Source organism: Schistocerca cancellata, chromosome 2 (assembly GCF_023864275.1).
Source record: "Schistocerca cancellata isolate TAMUIC-IGC-003103 chromosome 2, iqSchCanc2.1, whole genome shotgun sequence".
In the NCBI taxonomy this organism is placed as follows: domain Eukaryota; kingdom Metazoa; phylum Arthropoda; class Insecta; order Orthoptera; family Acrididae; genus Schistocerca; species Schistocerca cancellata.
The window spans coordinates 615,262,102-615,277,993 of NC_064627.1; the positions used below are offsets into that span (position 1 = coordinate 615,262,102).

A 15,892-nucleotide genomic window follows, 5' to 3' on the forward strand; every position below is an offset into this window, starting at 1 on the left:
TCTACTTAACCTAGTTGCTATCGCGATCATCCACAGAATGCAATAAGCTAATGAGTAATCAAATGAGATCACATTATTTTGTTGTTGTATAGCAGCATATAATCTACGTATTGTGCCTGGAGTAAAAAAATATTTTTATGTGACTTATGTACCTGCTTTCCCATAGTAAATGGAAACAAGGCTTCTAATCCGAATATCGCTGCTTACCGATACAGTATAGAGAGTTACGACCTGATCGTTATCACACGATTGTTTACAGTGTGAGGCAACAATATAAATGTAAGAGAATTGAAATAAATAATGTTTTACTGTAGTTAGCCGTAATCTGGTATGCCAGTATCGTCTGAAGGAATTTCGATTGGACAATAGAAAGGTCACAAGATCCAAAACAGGTAAAAGTTAAATTTGGTAAATAGCCAATCACCCAAAAATTTGGCAAGAAAAGTAATGCGCAAATAAAAAAAATGCATTCGCGCAAGCTTCAATGTTAGGAACACGTGTAACATGAACACTTAAGACGTCAATCTAGCCTGAAATAATGTTAATTATAATTCTGCAATGACTAGCAACACTCCATAGAAACAACACTGTTCTACGTAACTCATGAAAATTCTGTCTGTTTGAAAATATGTTTAATCGTGTCTAGGACAGGGAAATATTCTTTGCCGGTTAACTCGCAAATGATGCCGTAAAAACCGTCATTTATGGCGACTATTATTTGCGAATACTAATGTTACGTAGACGTATGCACGTAATCTCATTTACAGAACATAAAATAAAATAGTAAAATTTCTTTGACTGTAAGATGACCAGCTTACTTTTGTCAATAAAATACAAGTTGCATACGAATCACTTGCATAGTGAACTGCTTGCCTGCATTACCATAGTTGTGCACCACTCTATGAACAAATGTAGATACCACTGCTTTTTATTACAATGATTATTTTATTGAAAATCTGTTGTAACTTTAAATGAATCGAATTTCTTTTAACTATTTCTTTTACCCTTTATTTTCTCGGAAGCTATGGTTTGAGGGCAATCCGCTGTTCGTGGTTAACGGCCTGAATCTGTAAAGTTTGCATTGAACAATGCCCCAAAAATTTACTATTACGCTGGCATGCCTATTACACAGCAATAAAAATACTTTGCGATGAGTTGCTTCTGGCACGATGTAATGTTTATTACGAAATTGATTACTGGCGGTAGACTCTTATTGATGAGTGAGCAGACTGAATAAAATATATGCACACAGCAGTCTTCATTAATTCCAACATTTTCTTGTGATCATGTTCTGTATCCATATATGTGCTGGCTTACTTATATTTCGCCTTGCCACATACATATTATATCACAATTTCCATAACAATCTCCGTTTGGCACTTGCGCGCCAACACACACATCTCTATCACACAACAGATGCTTCCCAACTCATCTCTGACTTAGTTCTAGGACTGAATGCTCTTGCGCCAGCATCGTTATCTTTACATGAAATATATTCTTCGTAATAGGTCAATATAATTCCCTTGACACTGCCAGCGTATTTAATGCAATTAGTATTCTTTTATGTCTTATTTATTTATCCAGCTTATATTACCTTTTGATAAAATCCACTTAATGACAAAATTCATAAATACATACAGTTACAAGAAATGATTATAAACTCAGGCGGTAGCTGAAAAATACATGAGACAGCGGGTATTACGTACGACCTGACATTGTGAGGCGCCGCTAAAGGACGTGCTCGAAATGGTGTTTGCTGTTCACCATCTTTAATAACAGGCTTCCATTATGCTGGAAATTGCAGAAAAAAACTACAAGCTGTTTACAATACATAGTGTATCTGTTAGAATTAATGTAAGTGCACTTACCCAGAACTGTGAATACGGTTTACAGTTTCAACAACTTCTCAAAGCTCTTAAGGTAAGGGTATTAGATCCCATTTGTACTGGGCATTTCTCATGGTTTTATCCGAACTGCATCCTCTCAAAATATGCAATACTTATTGTTTTACACAGAGTATATCGTGAGCAGTAGTGGGCATACGACACTTCCTCTTCGTACCTTTCATATTATCTTTCCAATTATGGATTTTGTCCCATTAAGAGCAATATCTTGAGTTATATCTGCAGTCAGGTACCGAAAACAATCCGGTGGTTCCGTGCCGGCCGCGGTGATCTAGCGGTTCTGGCGCTGCAGTCCGGAACCGCGGGACTGCTACGGTCGCAGGTTCGAATCCTGCCTCGGGCATGGGTGTGTGTGATGTCCTTAGGTTAGTTAGGTTTAAGTAGTTTTTTTTAAACAGTCCCTTGTTTTGGTACAGTTGTCTTAAAACATTCTACATAAATGTTCACATATGAGGTATCCTCCTACCATAACTTCGCTGATATCAGTTACATTGAGTTTCATGTACAACTTAGGGACTAACAGACAACAGAGTACCATTACCATCCAGAGAAAATACATTAGCAAGTGGCTGAGTGTGGCATGAGTCAGCAGAGTATTGTAAAGCTAGCACCTGCCAGAGTCGCAGTACCAGGCAGTAGTATCAGAGCGCTAGATGGTGAAGTTGCACTAACAGGCAGTGGATAAAGTTACGAGCTGTAATACTGTCCATCGTTTTGTACAGCACTGGCCACAATTGCGGTGGTCCAAGGACAACTAGAAGAGTCGACCACTGCCGCCATCCAGGGTGAGGAACAGCCGTCCACCACCATCCCGGCTGTGTGAACATTGGTGGCGGAGTCGTACGCGGAAGAAGACGAGGATACCATTTGTGTCCAGGCAGACAACAAGTTCTACTTGTATGCTAATTCACTGAAGCTGTATTCTTGCTACAACCTGCTACCGAAGGGTACGTTACTTTAAATAACAAGATTTTCTATTCATGATTGACAAGATAAACACGGACTGTTAAGTATAATATTTCGTGAAGTGTTCGAAAGTGAATGTGAGATTATGAGTTAAATCAAACCATCTAGGAAAACAGCAAATTGTAACCTCCCCGTGAACAAAGCAAGATTCTGCACTTTACGAAATTGCTAACTCATCGAAATCTTCACCAAAACTATTCAAAGCAATTTCCTGCACATATTTAATTCTCTTTTTCCATTTACATGTCATACCCTTAAATCTTATGAATTTTTTAACTTTCTACAGTTCAGTAACTGAGTTCTTTTATTTGGATTATGTTGTATAATGCGACATGAAGTTCTCCATGGGCTATAGTCTCAACATTTAGCGAAAAGATACTTTAATGGGCGACGGTTGTTAGCACTAGTACCGAGTGGTTTATTTTGCTAGCTTTGTACCTAGATCTAGATACAGTAAAACATTGTAAAATGATAGGCAGGGCACACTTTTCATTGTACTTCGTTGAAGGTCGACGGAGGAAGTAGTGTACATCAACAATACTCGTGGTACGTTCATGAAAAAATAGAAATAGGGTACAAGATTGTAAAAGTTCCAAATTTAGCCACGAATCCAGAGCCGAGAAATTAGGTGGACCGGACAATACTAAGCTAATGTACCGGACGTCACCTTGTACTATAGATCATTTTGTCACTAAATTCATGAACAACTCACAGAAAGCGCAACGACACATATCTACAGTGTGCTGTGTGCCTAAGACAGGCGATCATACGCCATATTAGTAATCAACCTTACAAGCATTGAAAAATTACCCCGAATTTGAGGCATTTATAAAGAGCAGCAGCCCACACTTAGTATTTGGGAGCCAGTGAAGCGTGAAAGCAGAACTTGGTAAAAGCTAGTTAACTGTGTCAGACCAGAATATCGAGGTAGAAGGAGTGGAAAATAGCGTAGTCGTAGTACTAGTTGAGATTTCCATCGAGTCAGAAATTGTGTCTGCAGTGCGTTGATTAGCACGAAAGTAAAGGTTATGCGTAAGCCAAGAAGCGCAAGTATATCCTTCTAATGGCTTATAGATTCGCCTGTCGATGTAACTTGTTGTTGTTGTTGTTGTTGTTGTCTTCAGTCCTGAGACTGGTTTCATGCAGTTCTCCATGCTACTCTATCCTGTGCACGCTTCTTCATCTCCCAGTCTTTACTGCAACCTACATCCTTCTGAATCTGCTTAGTGTATTCATCTCTTGGTCTCCCTCTACGATTTTTACCCTCCACGCTGCCCTCCAATGCTAAATTTGTGATCCCTTGATGCCTCAGAACATGTCCCACCAACCGGTCCCTTCTTCTTGTCAAGTTGTGCCACAAACTCCTCTTCTCCCCAATTCTATTCAATATCTCCTCATTAGTTATGTGATCTACCCATCTAATCCTCAGAATTCTTCTGCAGCGCCACATTTCGAAAGCTTCTATTCTCCTCTTGTCCTAACTATTTATCGTCCATGTTTCACTTCCATACATGGCTACGCTCCATACAAATACTTTCAGAAACGACTTCCTGACACTTAAATCTATACTCGATGTTAACAAATTTCTCTTCTTCAGAAACGCTTTCCTTGCCATTGCTAGTCTACATTTTATATCCTCTCTACTTCGACCATCATCAGTTATTTTGCTCCCCAAACAGCAAAACTCCTTTACTACTTTTAGTGTCTCATTTCGTAATCTAATTCGCTCAGCATCACCCGACTTAATTCGACTACATTCCATTATCCTCGTTTTGCTTTTGTTCATGTTCATCTTATATCCTCCTTTCAAGACACTGTCCATTCCGTTCAACTGCTCTTCCAAGTCCTTTGTGTCTCCGACAGAATTACAATATCATCGGCGAAAGTCAAAGTTTTTATTTCTTCTCCATGGACTTTAATACCTAATCCGAATTTTTCTTTTGTTTCCTTTACTGCTTGCTCAATATACAGATTGAATAACATCGGGGACAGGCTACAACCCTGCCTCACTCCCTTCCCAACCGCTGCTTTCCTTTCATGCCCCTCGACTCTTATAACTGCAATCTGGTTTCTGTACAAATTGTAAGTAGCCTTTCGCTCCCTGCATTTTACCCCTGCCACCTTTAGAATTTGAAAGAGAGTATTCCAATCAACATTGTCAAAAGCTTTCTCTAAGTCCACAAATGCTAGAAATGTAGGTTTGCCTTTCCTTAATCTATTTTCTAAGATACGTCGTAGGGTCGGTATTGCCTCACGTGTTCCAACATTTCTGCGGAATCCACACTGATCTTCCCCGAGGTCGGCTTCTACCAGTTTTTCCATTCGTCTGTAAAGAATTCGCGTTATTGTTTTGCAGCTGTGACTTATTAAACTGATAGTTCGGTAATTTTCACATCTGTCAACTCCTGCTTTCTTTGGGATTGGAATTATTATATTCTTTTTGAAGTCTAAGGGTATTTCGGCAGTCTCATACATCTTGCTCACCAGATGGTAGAGTTTTGTCAGGACTGGCTCTCGCAAGGCCGTCAGTAGTTCCAATGGAATGTTGTCTACTCCCGGCCCTTGTTTCGACTCAGGTCTTTCAGTGCTCTGTCAAACTCTTCATGCAGTATCGTATCTCCCATTTCATCTTCATCTACATCCTCTTCCATTTCCATAATATTGTCCTCAAGTGCATTGCCCTTGTATAGACCCTCTATATACTCCTTCCACCTTTCTGCTTTCCCTTCTTTGCTTAGAACTGGGTTTTGATCTGAGCTCTTGATATTCATACCTTTTCTCCAAAGGTCTCTTTAATTTTCCTGTAGGCAGTATCTATCTTACCCCTAGTGAGATAAGCCTCTACATCCTTACATTTGTCCTCTATCCATCCCTGCTTAGCCATTTTGCACTTCCTGTCGATTTCATTTTTGAGACGTTTGTATCCCCTTTTGCCTGCTTCATTTACTGCGTTTTTATATTTTCTCCTTTCATCAATTAAATTCAATATTTCTTTTTACCTATTTGATCCTCTGCTGCCTTCACTACTTCATCCCTCAGAGCTACCCATTTTTCTTCTACTGTATTTCTTTCCCCCATTCCTGTCAATTGTTCCCTTATGCTCTCCCTGAAAGTCAGTACAACCTCTGGTTTAGTCAGTTTATCCAGGTCCCATCTCCTGAAATTCCCACCTTTTTGCAGTTTCTTCAATCTACAGTTCATAACCAATAGATTGTGGTCAGAGTCCACATCTGCCCCTGGAAATGCTTTACAATTTAAAACCTGATTCCTAAATCTCTGTCTTACCATTATATAGTCTATCTGATACCTTCTAGTATCTCCACGATTCCTCCATGTATGCAACCTTCTTTTATGATTCTTGAATCAAGTGTTAGCTATGATTAAGTTATGCTCTGTGCAAAATTCTACCAGACGGCTTCCTCTATCATTTCTCTCCCCCAATCCCTTTTCACCCACTATGTTTCCTTCTCTCCCTTTTCCTACTCTCGAATTCCAGACACCTATGACTATTAAATCTTCGTCTCCCTCCACTACCTGAATAATTTCTTTTATCTCATCATACATTTCATCAATTTTTTCATCATCTGCAGAGCTAGTTGGATTATAAACTTTTACTACTTTAGTAGGCATGGGCTTCGTGTCTATCTTGGCCACAATAATGCGTTCACTATGCTGTTGGTAGTAGCTTACCAGCACTCCTATTTTTTTATTCATTATGAAACCTACCCCTGCATTACCCCTATTTGATTTTGTATTCACCTGAAGTAACTTAAGATGAAAAATTAGTTCATGTCTATGTGTCCTTCGAAGTTGTGTCGAGTATTTAGAGGCCTAAGCAGTCATAAGAATACCAGCAATCTTGCTTAGTAATCATTTGTGTAAAAGCATCGTAGAACAGATATTATTGAACTAACAAGTGGCCGATGAAGACTAACAGATATGAGCACATATTGACCTGTACCGTTCCTGATGTGCTCGTAGCATAATCAATATGAAGATGGACATGTATACAAATCAAGCGGAGAAGTTTACATTTGTAGTGAATTTGTTACAACAGAACCACGATATTATTGCACTTTGCTTTCCGTGGCCGCCACCGGAAACAGGCGGTGACCTCACAGTAAACAAGTACAGGGATGTCTGAGAAAAATGCATTTCAGCACAGCTGTGCGTATACTGTCAAGTGGTTCATAGTGTCCTCGTGAAATATTACGATAAAATCTCACTCCCAGGAACAATACTATTGCCGTCGACTAATAAACAGAAGGTCACCTCACATCACAACAGTCAGTTAACTTCGACAGGGACCGTATAGAGCAATAGTGGAACACGATACAGAGAATAATTCCTAAAACTCTAGTAAAATCGGAATCTATTAGAGCAGATGAAGGTGAGGGCGACACTATTACATATCTTTGACTCTCTCTCCAAACTACACTCCTGAAAATTGAAATAAGAACACCGTGAATTCATTGTCCCAGGAAGGGGAAACTTTATTGACACATTCCTGGGGTCAGATACATCACATGATCACACTGACAGAACCACAGGCACATAGACACAGGCAACAGAGCATGCACAATGTCGGCACTAGTACAGTGTATATCCACCTTTCGCAGCAATGCAGGCTGCTATTCTCCCATGGAGACGATCGTAGAGATGCTGGATGTAGTCCTGTGGAACGGCTTGCCATGCCATTTCCACCTGGCGCCTCAGTTGGACCAGCGTTCGTGCTGGACGTGCAGACCGCGTGAGACGACGCTTCATCCAGTCCCAAACATGCTCAATGGGGGACAGATCCGGAGATCTTGCTGGCCAGGGTAGTTGACTTACACCTTCTAGAGCACGTTGGGTGGCACGGGATACATGCGGACGTGCATTGTCCTGTTGGAACAGCAAGTTCCCTTGCCGGTCTAGGAATGGTAGAACGATGGGTTCGATGACGGTTTGGATGTACCGTGCACTATTCAGTGTCCCCTCGACGATCACCAGTGGTGTATGGCCAGTGTAGGAGATCGCTCCCCACACCATGATGCCGGGTGTTGGCCCTGTGTGCCTCGGTCGTATGCAGTCCTGATTGTGGCGCTCACCTGCACGGCGCCAAACACGCATACGACCATCATTGGCACCAAAGGCAGAAGCGACTCTCATCGCTGAAGACGACACGTCTCCATTCGTCCCTCCATTCACGCCTGTCGCGACACCACTGGAGGCGGGCTGCACGATGTTGGGGCGTGAGCGGAAGACGGCCTAACGGTGTGCGGGACCGTAGCCCAGCTTCATGGAGACGGTTGCGAATGGTCCTCGCCGATACCCCAGGAGCAACAGTGTCCCTAATTTTCTGGGAAGTGGCGGTGCAGTCCCCTACGGCACTGCGTAGGATCCTACGGTCTTGGCGTGCATCCGTGCGTCGCTGCGGTTCGGTCCCAGGTCGACGGGCACGTGCACCTTCCGCCGACCACTGGCGACAACATCGATGTACTGTGGAGACCTCACGCCCCACGTGTTGAGCAATTCGGCGGTACGTCCACCCGGCCTCCCGCATGCCCACTATACGCCCTCGCTCAAAGTCCGTCAACTGCACATACGGTTCACGTCCACGCTGTCGCGGCATGCTACCAGTGTTAAAGACTGCGATGGAGCTCCGTATGCCACGGCAAACTGGCTGACACTGACGGCGGCGGTGCACAAATGCTGCGCAGCTAGCGCCATTCGACGGTCGACACCGCGGTTCCTGGTGTGTCCGCTGTGCCGTGCGTGTGATCATTGCTTGTACAGCCCTCTCGCAGTGTCCGGAGCAAGTATGGTGGGTCTGACACAGGTGTCAATGTGTTCTTTTTTCCGTTTCCAGGAGTGTATTAACATTTTTGTTATCTTGTTCTTTTCACGCATAGTATCCTGAGCAATATTGAGGTTACGGAAGCATTGTTTATATACTTCTCAGAGTCTGTAACTGAACAACAGGCTAACACAGACGCCGGAGCTTTCGATTAGTATGTGCCATGTCATTGCAAAATACAGCTGATATCCAATCACGTCCGGACAGAGTACCGGTCGGTGCATAAGCTGACTTGATGAGGAATACGATGATGGTATTTTTAGAGGGCACAAATTGGCGGTTGTTAGTCAGCATGCCATTCCCAGAAGAGGTGAATTGTGAACGCTGTAGACTACACTATAAGAAGGCAAATAAAGCTGTATTTAAAAGAGCCGATTGAACACGCCTTCTCTTACTCAGGCACCGCGAATACTTTTGTGTGCTGCCAGTTTCTGCACAGACGATCAAAATGTGAATTAACTCCTTTATTAAATGGTAATGTTTCCGTTACCTACACGGCATGACTCACGATGAGAAAAGGCAGACTTGTGGAGAGCATGGCTCCTCAGCCTTGTCGCGTGTATTAGAAATCAAGCTGATTCTTTAGATACAAAATGAAGATCTCATTATCTCATTATGGACAACGTCTAACTTCATATATGTCTGCCTTGCTAGTCCATATGCAGGGCAGTCGTATCCAAGACAGAACCGAAGAAATGCAATGTAAAGCTGCAGGACTCGAGGACTGTAGGCACTAAGGCACTTTATGATTTTATGTGCTTCCTGGCACCTTGCTGTCACATCCCTGACATGTTCCAGACATCTCCATTTATCACCAAAAAGCTGGCTCAATAATGTAACTGATTTGCTACAATAATCTAGAGTAGAAATAATTCAGTTCAATTAAAAATACAATATGAAGAATTGTAGTCTATAAAATTGTTTCTCTACAAACATTTAGACATAGTGTCGAGCTGAGACTTCATGACAAACAAAAAAATTGAAAAATTCGCCACCGACAGGGAGCACTAACCTGGATTTTTTTTTACTCATCAGTCTTCTGACTGGTTCGTTGCGGTCTGCCACAATTTTCTCTCTTTTGTCCAACTTTTCGTCACAGAGTAGTACTTCCAACCTACGTCCTCATTTATTTGCTGGTTGTATCCCAATCTTTGTCTACACCTACAGTTTTTACCTTCTACAGCTCTCTCCAGTAACATAAGAGTTATCCTCTGATGTCTGAGCAGATGTTCTATCATTCCGTCGTCTTTCTTTTCAGTGTTTCCCACACATTCTTTTATTGGCATATTCTGGGGAGAACCCCCTCATGTCTTACTTTATCAGCCCACCAAATTATCAACATTCTTCAGTAGCACCACATCACAAATGCTTATATTCCGTTCTGTTCCCTGCATATTCTATTTGGCTCATTCCTAAGTGACTTGTATTTCTGAATTTCACTGATAGGATTTTTAATTCTTTCTTTCGTCGATCAGCGTAAGTATTTCTTTTCTTATCCACTGTTTCTTCGCAGTTACACTCCTTCTACCTACGTTACTCTCTTCAAATTTTACGACTGCCCCTTTCAGAGATGTCCATTACTCTTAAGCTGAACTGCTTGGTGAGGTATTCATTATGGCTGTATCTGTAGCCTCAAAGAGGTTCAGATGTGTCTCTTCACTCCTTGCTACTTCCATATGTCACTTGCTTGTGCACTGATTATTCCTGACCTGTCCCTTCAACTATAGCCAACTCATCGTCATTATTACGCTTTACAATCCAATATCTGAATTCGAAATATCTGCCTCTTAATTTAACTGAAATCTTCATGTAACTCGCAGCCTTCTCAAAGTTTACCTCCTCCTTGTGTGATTCTTGTACTGTCTTTACGTTATTAAACCTATTGCAGAACATATTAATCTTTCTCCGGTCTCATTCCTAGTACCAAGTTCATTTTTTAACGTAAACCTATCCTATACGCCTTCCTGCTCAACCACTTTCCAATCCCCCATGACTACAAGATTTTCATATACCTTTACATACTGAATTATCCGTTAAATCCTAATATACTTTCTCTACCTCTTCATCTCTTTGCGACGAAGCATGCATAAACAAACTATTGTTGTCATGGTGGTTTGCTGTCTAATCTGATGAGAGCAACCCCATCAGTGAAACGTTCGCAGTAACTTACTCGCTGTCCAACCATCCCATTCTTAACAAATTCTGTATACTCATCTGACCTGAAGGGATATGTCTCTTCACATTTCACATCAGTGACGGCCACTGTTCCATAATGAGTCTTAGCATTTCCGTTTTCAGATTTTCTAACTTCCCTACCATGTCGAAACTTTCGCCTTTTCGCGTCCAGATTCGTGAAATGTTATTCTTTCTTTGGTTTTTGAATCATTTGTCAAGCTCTCCTCTCATTTCGGAGTCCCCTCCCAGAGATCTGAATGCGGTACTTGTTAGGAATGTTTTCCCACTGGAGAGGTCATCAGGGCAATTTCTCAGTTACAGGTCACCTGTCTTGCAGATACGCATTATCTGTCCTTAATGCAGTGGTTCCCATTGTCTTCTGCATCATCATGCCACTCAAAATTAGTGAGTCTTCCGCCTTGTAGGGGCAGTTTGCCACTCTAAGGGAAAGAGAGAGATCTGTAGCTCTGTCGGCACCTCCGCTCTCTTTGACAAAGCCGTTGGCAGGGTAAGGGTGACTTTACGCCGGATGTTTTCGTCCACTATTTCTGAAGAGTTTTATTCTAAATTCAAGCAGTGAGAACGAATCGAACACGGAACGAGAAACGTTTGGACTATTAATGAAAGACGCTACACCTAGACCATGGGTGCATTCCTGAAATTATAGCTGTGGACATTATGCTGTTATTGCCGTATAAAAAACTTCCTCTTAGTACAGCCTTTATTTGAAGAATACGATCCCACAGCACGTTTCCGAAGCTACAGAGAAAATAACTTCTGTTCAGGAAGGTCAATGCGAGAAGGTGGAAGCTCCTCGTGTTTCTCATTCATCAATATGAATGGATGGCTATATTCCTTTTCTTGTTCAGCTTAAAACTCAGCTTCTTCCTCTATGCAGGTTCACAAGACTATGGCCGAACGACATACTCCAAGTCGACGCTTATGTGACTGTTTCCTCTGTCAACTTATGTCATTACATTGCGTACATTCGCACTATAGTCATTCTTTCTGCAATTTCTCTGTACAGATGTTCATTGTGTCTCACTATGCCACCACATTTGTAATTGAATGAACAATTTTGTAAGTGCAGATCCACCTGGAGTGGATGTTCTCGAAGTTCTACACTTTTTGTCATGTTTGGCACTTGGTGATGTATTTTCGTGTCAACGAAAAGAGTATCATTCTTTGCCGTTTAACAGATTTACGTGTGCCATCCAAACTGTTAAATCCTTTACGTATACATAACACTGACAAATTATCAAACGTATCTATTGTCACTGTAAAAATTTTCTGTATTAAGTGATGTTTTATGTAACATTCTCCCAGAGACACTTGATCGGGAGCACTATCTACCTCAAATTTCTTATTTGGGTATTTTCATCTCTTTTGGTCAAAGAACCACTTCGAGAATTGCTAGATTAAGAAACGGAAAGCAACGTTATTTTTTCAAGTACAGATGGGTCGATACAGTCCATCAGGACAAAATACCTTTCTGCTGAGGATATCGCGTATGACAAGTTTTCTAAAGTTCGATTGCCTCGCCTCAGCTTTCATCTGACTCTTGGGAACGAACCACGCCTGTAGACTGCTTATTCTTACTTTGTTTAAATTTATGGTTAGGACCCATCTCACAAGCCGCGCCGTTAAGCCGAGATGTCCGTCTTGTGTGACATACAACGTGCCTACTTCATCACAACTGTAGTCGTTGAGGTACGCTCAGAAGTTATGGCAACTGATGACTCGCGACGCTGGTGAACACCCAGCTAGGTAACTCCGAGACCGTCACACCCCTACCCTGCCATTACTGGTTGAGCCGACGAGGGAAGCAATCGAGTTTAGACTTGCAGCACAGAAAGACATGGGATATAATTTGTGGCTGGCGGTGCTCAGCACTTCCCAAGTCCCAAATGCCGGGTTGGCCAAATCCTTTCCCTGTATGCGAAATGAGGCCCTGAGGTGGTGATCATTTGTCATGTCACAGGATAGATATCTGGATTATTGAATGCCGCGCACCTGAGCAGCAATTACCCACTTTGAAGAACTTCTTTCTAGTGACATCCTAACTCTCTCGAAATGCACCAAGCTTCAGATTTACTCGCATGGTCAATCTGCTAAAGAGCCGTCTACTATAATGCCAGTAAGGATAGGAAGTCGCTAACACAGGGCGCTTGTCAGCAGTTAGGTCGCTTGCTCCAGCTTCACAGTAATCGCAACAACAGTCACCGCCTATTAAAACATGTCTTCGTAAAAATAGGATCCAGATCAGACAGGGTACTTCACAGTCCATTGAAGGAAAACCTAATTAAAATCGCATGAACAAAGAAAACGGTAGTTACTGTTCTGGGGAGGTGCAAAATGAATACGAGATCCCGACGACCTGTCACTGGTACACGTGGAAACGACACTCTCTGTAGTGCATCTATTACCAGAGGTCTCTCATATTATCACTGTTATGCGACCGTAACATAATCTTTTCACAGTGCTGAAAACGAATTTTACGCCATGTAAAAAATGTTATAAAGTATCACAGTGTTATCAGTAGTAACTACCAAACCGTATAGAATTCCGTTCATAGTTTCTAACTCTAATAAAACATATTTCCCTCTGTTTGTTGTAGTTTACGTGGTGAAACCAACGTGTCTCTGTAAACCAACCCTGTCAGACTGTCCCAAGAACTAGGACTATTTCAAGTCCGTTGGTTCAGCTTGAAGAGACTGACTCCTCTGCGATTGGGTGAAGACCAAATGGCTGGCCTGCGGACTGAAGACATCTACAATATTCTGAGAAAGCAAAAAATCCCAAGAGCGTCAGAATTTACCTCTTTTTCTAGCAAAAAAACTGGAGGAATCGACTAATCCTCTTTCATCATTGTTTATGATTGCTTCACGATATGCAATAAACCACACCAGCATTATACACTCCTGGAAATGGAAAAAAGAACACATTGACACCGGTGTGTCAGACCCACCATACTTGCTCCGGACACTGCGAGAGGGCTGTACAAGCCATGATCACACGCACGGCACAGCGGACACACCAGGAACCGCGGTGTTGGCCGTCGAATGGCGCTAGCTGCGCAGCATTTGTGCACCGCCGCCGTCAGTGTCAGCCAGTTTGCCGTGGCATACGGAGCTCCATCGCAGTCTTTAACACTGGTAGCATGCCGCGACAGCGTGGACGTGAACCGTATGTGCAGTTGACGGACTTTGAGCGAGGGCGTATAGTTGACGGACTTTGAGCGAGGGCGTATAGTGGGCATGCGGGAGGCCGGGTGGACTTACCGCCGAATTGCTCAACACGTGGGGCGTGAGGTCTCCACAGTACATCGATGTTGTCGCCAGTGGTCGGCGGAAGGTGCACGTGCCCGTCGACCTGGGACCGAACCGCAGCGACGCACGGATGCACGCCAAGACCGTAGGATCCTACGCAGTGCCGTAGGGGACCGCACCGCCACTTCCCAGCAATTTAGGGACACTGTTGCTCCTGGGGTATCGGCGAGGACCATTCGCAACCGTCTCCATGAAGCTGGGCTACGGTCCCGCACACCGTTAGGCCGTCTTCCGCTTACGCCCCAACATCGTGCAGCCCGCCTCCAGTGGTGTCGCGACAAGCGTGAATGGAGGGACGAATGGAGACGTGTCGTCTTCAGCGATGAGAGTCGCTTCTGCCTTGGTGCCAATGATGGTCGTATGCGTGTTTGGCGCCGTGCAGGTGAGCGCCACAATCAGGACTGCATACGACCGAGGCACACAGGGCCAACACACGGCATCATGGTGTGGGGAGCGATCTCCTACACTGGCCGTACACCACTGGTGATCGTCGAGGGGACACTGAATAGTGCACGGTACATCCAAACCGTCATCGAACCCATCGTTCTACCATTCCTAGACCGGCAAGGGAACTTGCTGTTCCAACAGGACAATGCACGTCCGCATGTATCCCGTGCCACCCAACGTGCTCTAGAAGGTGTAAGTCAACTATCCTGGCCAGCAAGATCTCTGATCTGTCCCCCATTGAGCATGTTTGGGACTGGATGAAGCGTCGTCTCACGCGGTCTGCACGTCCAGCACGAACGCTGGTCCAACTGAGGCGCCAGGTGGAAATGGCATGGCAAGCCGTTCCACAGGACTACATCCAGCATCTCTACGATCGTCTCCATGGGAGAATAGCAGCCTGCATTGCTGCGAAAGGTGGATATACACTGTACTAGTGTCGACATTGTGCATGCTCTGTTGCCTGTGTCATATGTGCCTGTGGTTCTGTCAGTGTGATCATGTGATGTATCTGACCCCAGGAATCTGTCAATAAAGTTTCCCCTTCCTGGGACAATGAATTCACGGTGTTCTTATTTCAATTTCCAGGAGTGTATTTAGGTGAGAAACTGATTCCAAAAACGTGTGTTTAAAAACATGGTTTTCCATGTTTTTTTCTGATGGCCTTGTGATAGTTTTATACTGACGCAATAAAACTGTAGTTTCATGTCGTCAACTGTTATCATTCTGTCGTTGAATACATTTCCTTACCTGCAGCTTCACCTAATTATTGGCAAATTATGACTGTATATTAATCATACAAAATGCAATTCATCCATTCATGCTAATCTCGTAGCATCCCAATACCCAGTTCCCGCCCTAACACGTTGACTGGAATGACGACACCGGTGGACTCATCAGAGGCTTACTACTGACACAGTGGCTTGTCCTTGTCTTTCCTGGATAAAGTTTGAAATACTTGCAGCACAAAATACATGGTGTCTTCTCTGGCTGTTATATATGGCGGCCCAAGACGGAAAGCAAAACAGTTTTATTGCAAGCTATGACGCAAAGGAATCTGTGAAATACCACGCCAAGATGCAAATTTGCATTATCGCTGTAAAAAAAGTGATCGTGTACGGTCTCAGTCTCTGGCTCTTCTAGACTGAAATATAAATACCAAGGCGTGCTAAAAACCAATGCCTACAAATTATACATGTAAAAAATCTAAAAGCTTTTTAAATACAATAAACTTT

At 43.1% G+C, this 15,892-nt stretch overlaps 1 protein-coding gene across 1 annotated transcript in view; it reads left to right on the plus strand.

Annotated features, from left to right (window-relative positions):
- The window catches only part of LOC126162280 (uncharacterized), a 202,733-nt gene extending 189,034 nt beyond the window's left edge, over positions 1-13,699 (plus strand). The window contains exon 4 of the mRNA XM_049918688.1: positions 13,646-13,699. The gene's annotated coding sequence lies outside the window, so the exon portion shown is untranslated. The remainder of the gene's footprint in view (positions 1-13,645) is intronic.
- Positions 13,700-15,892: the final 2,193 nt, after the last annotated feature.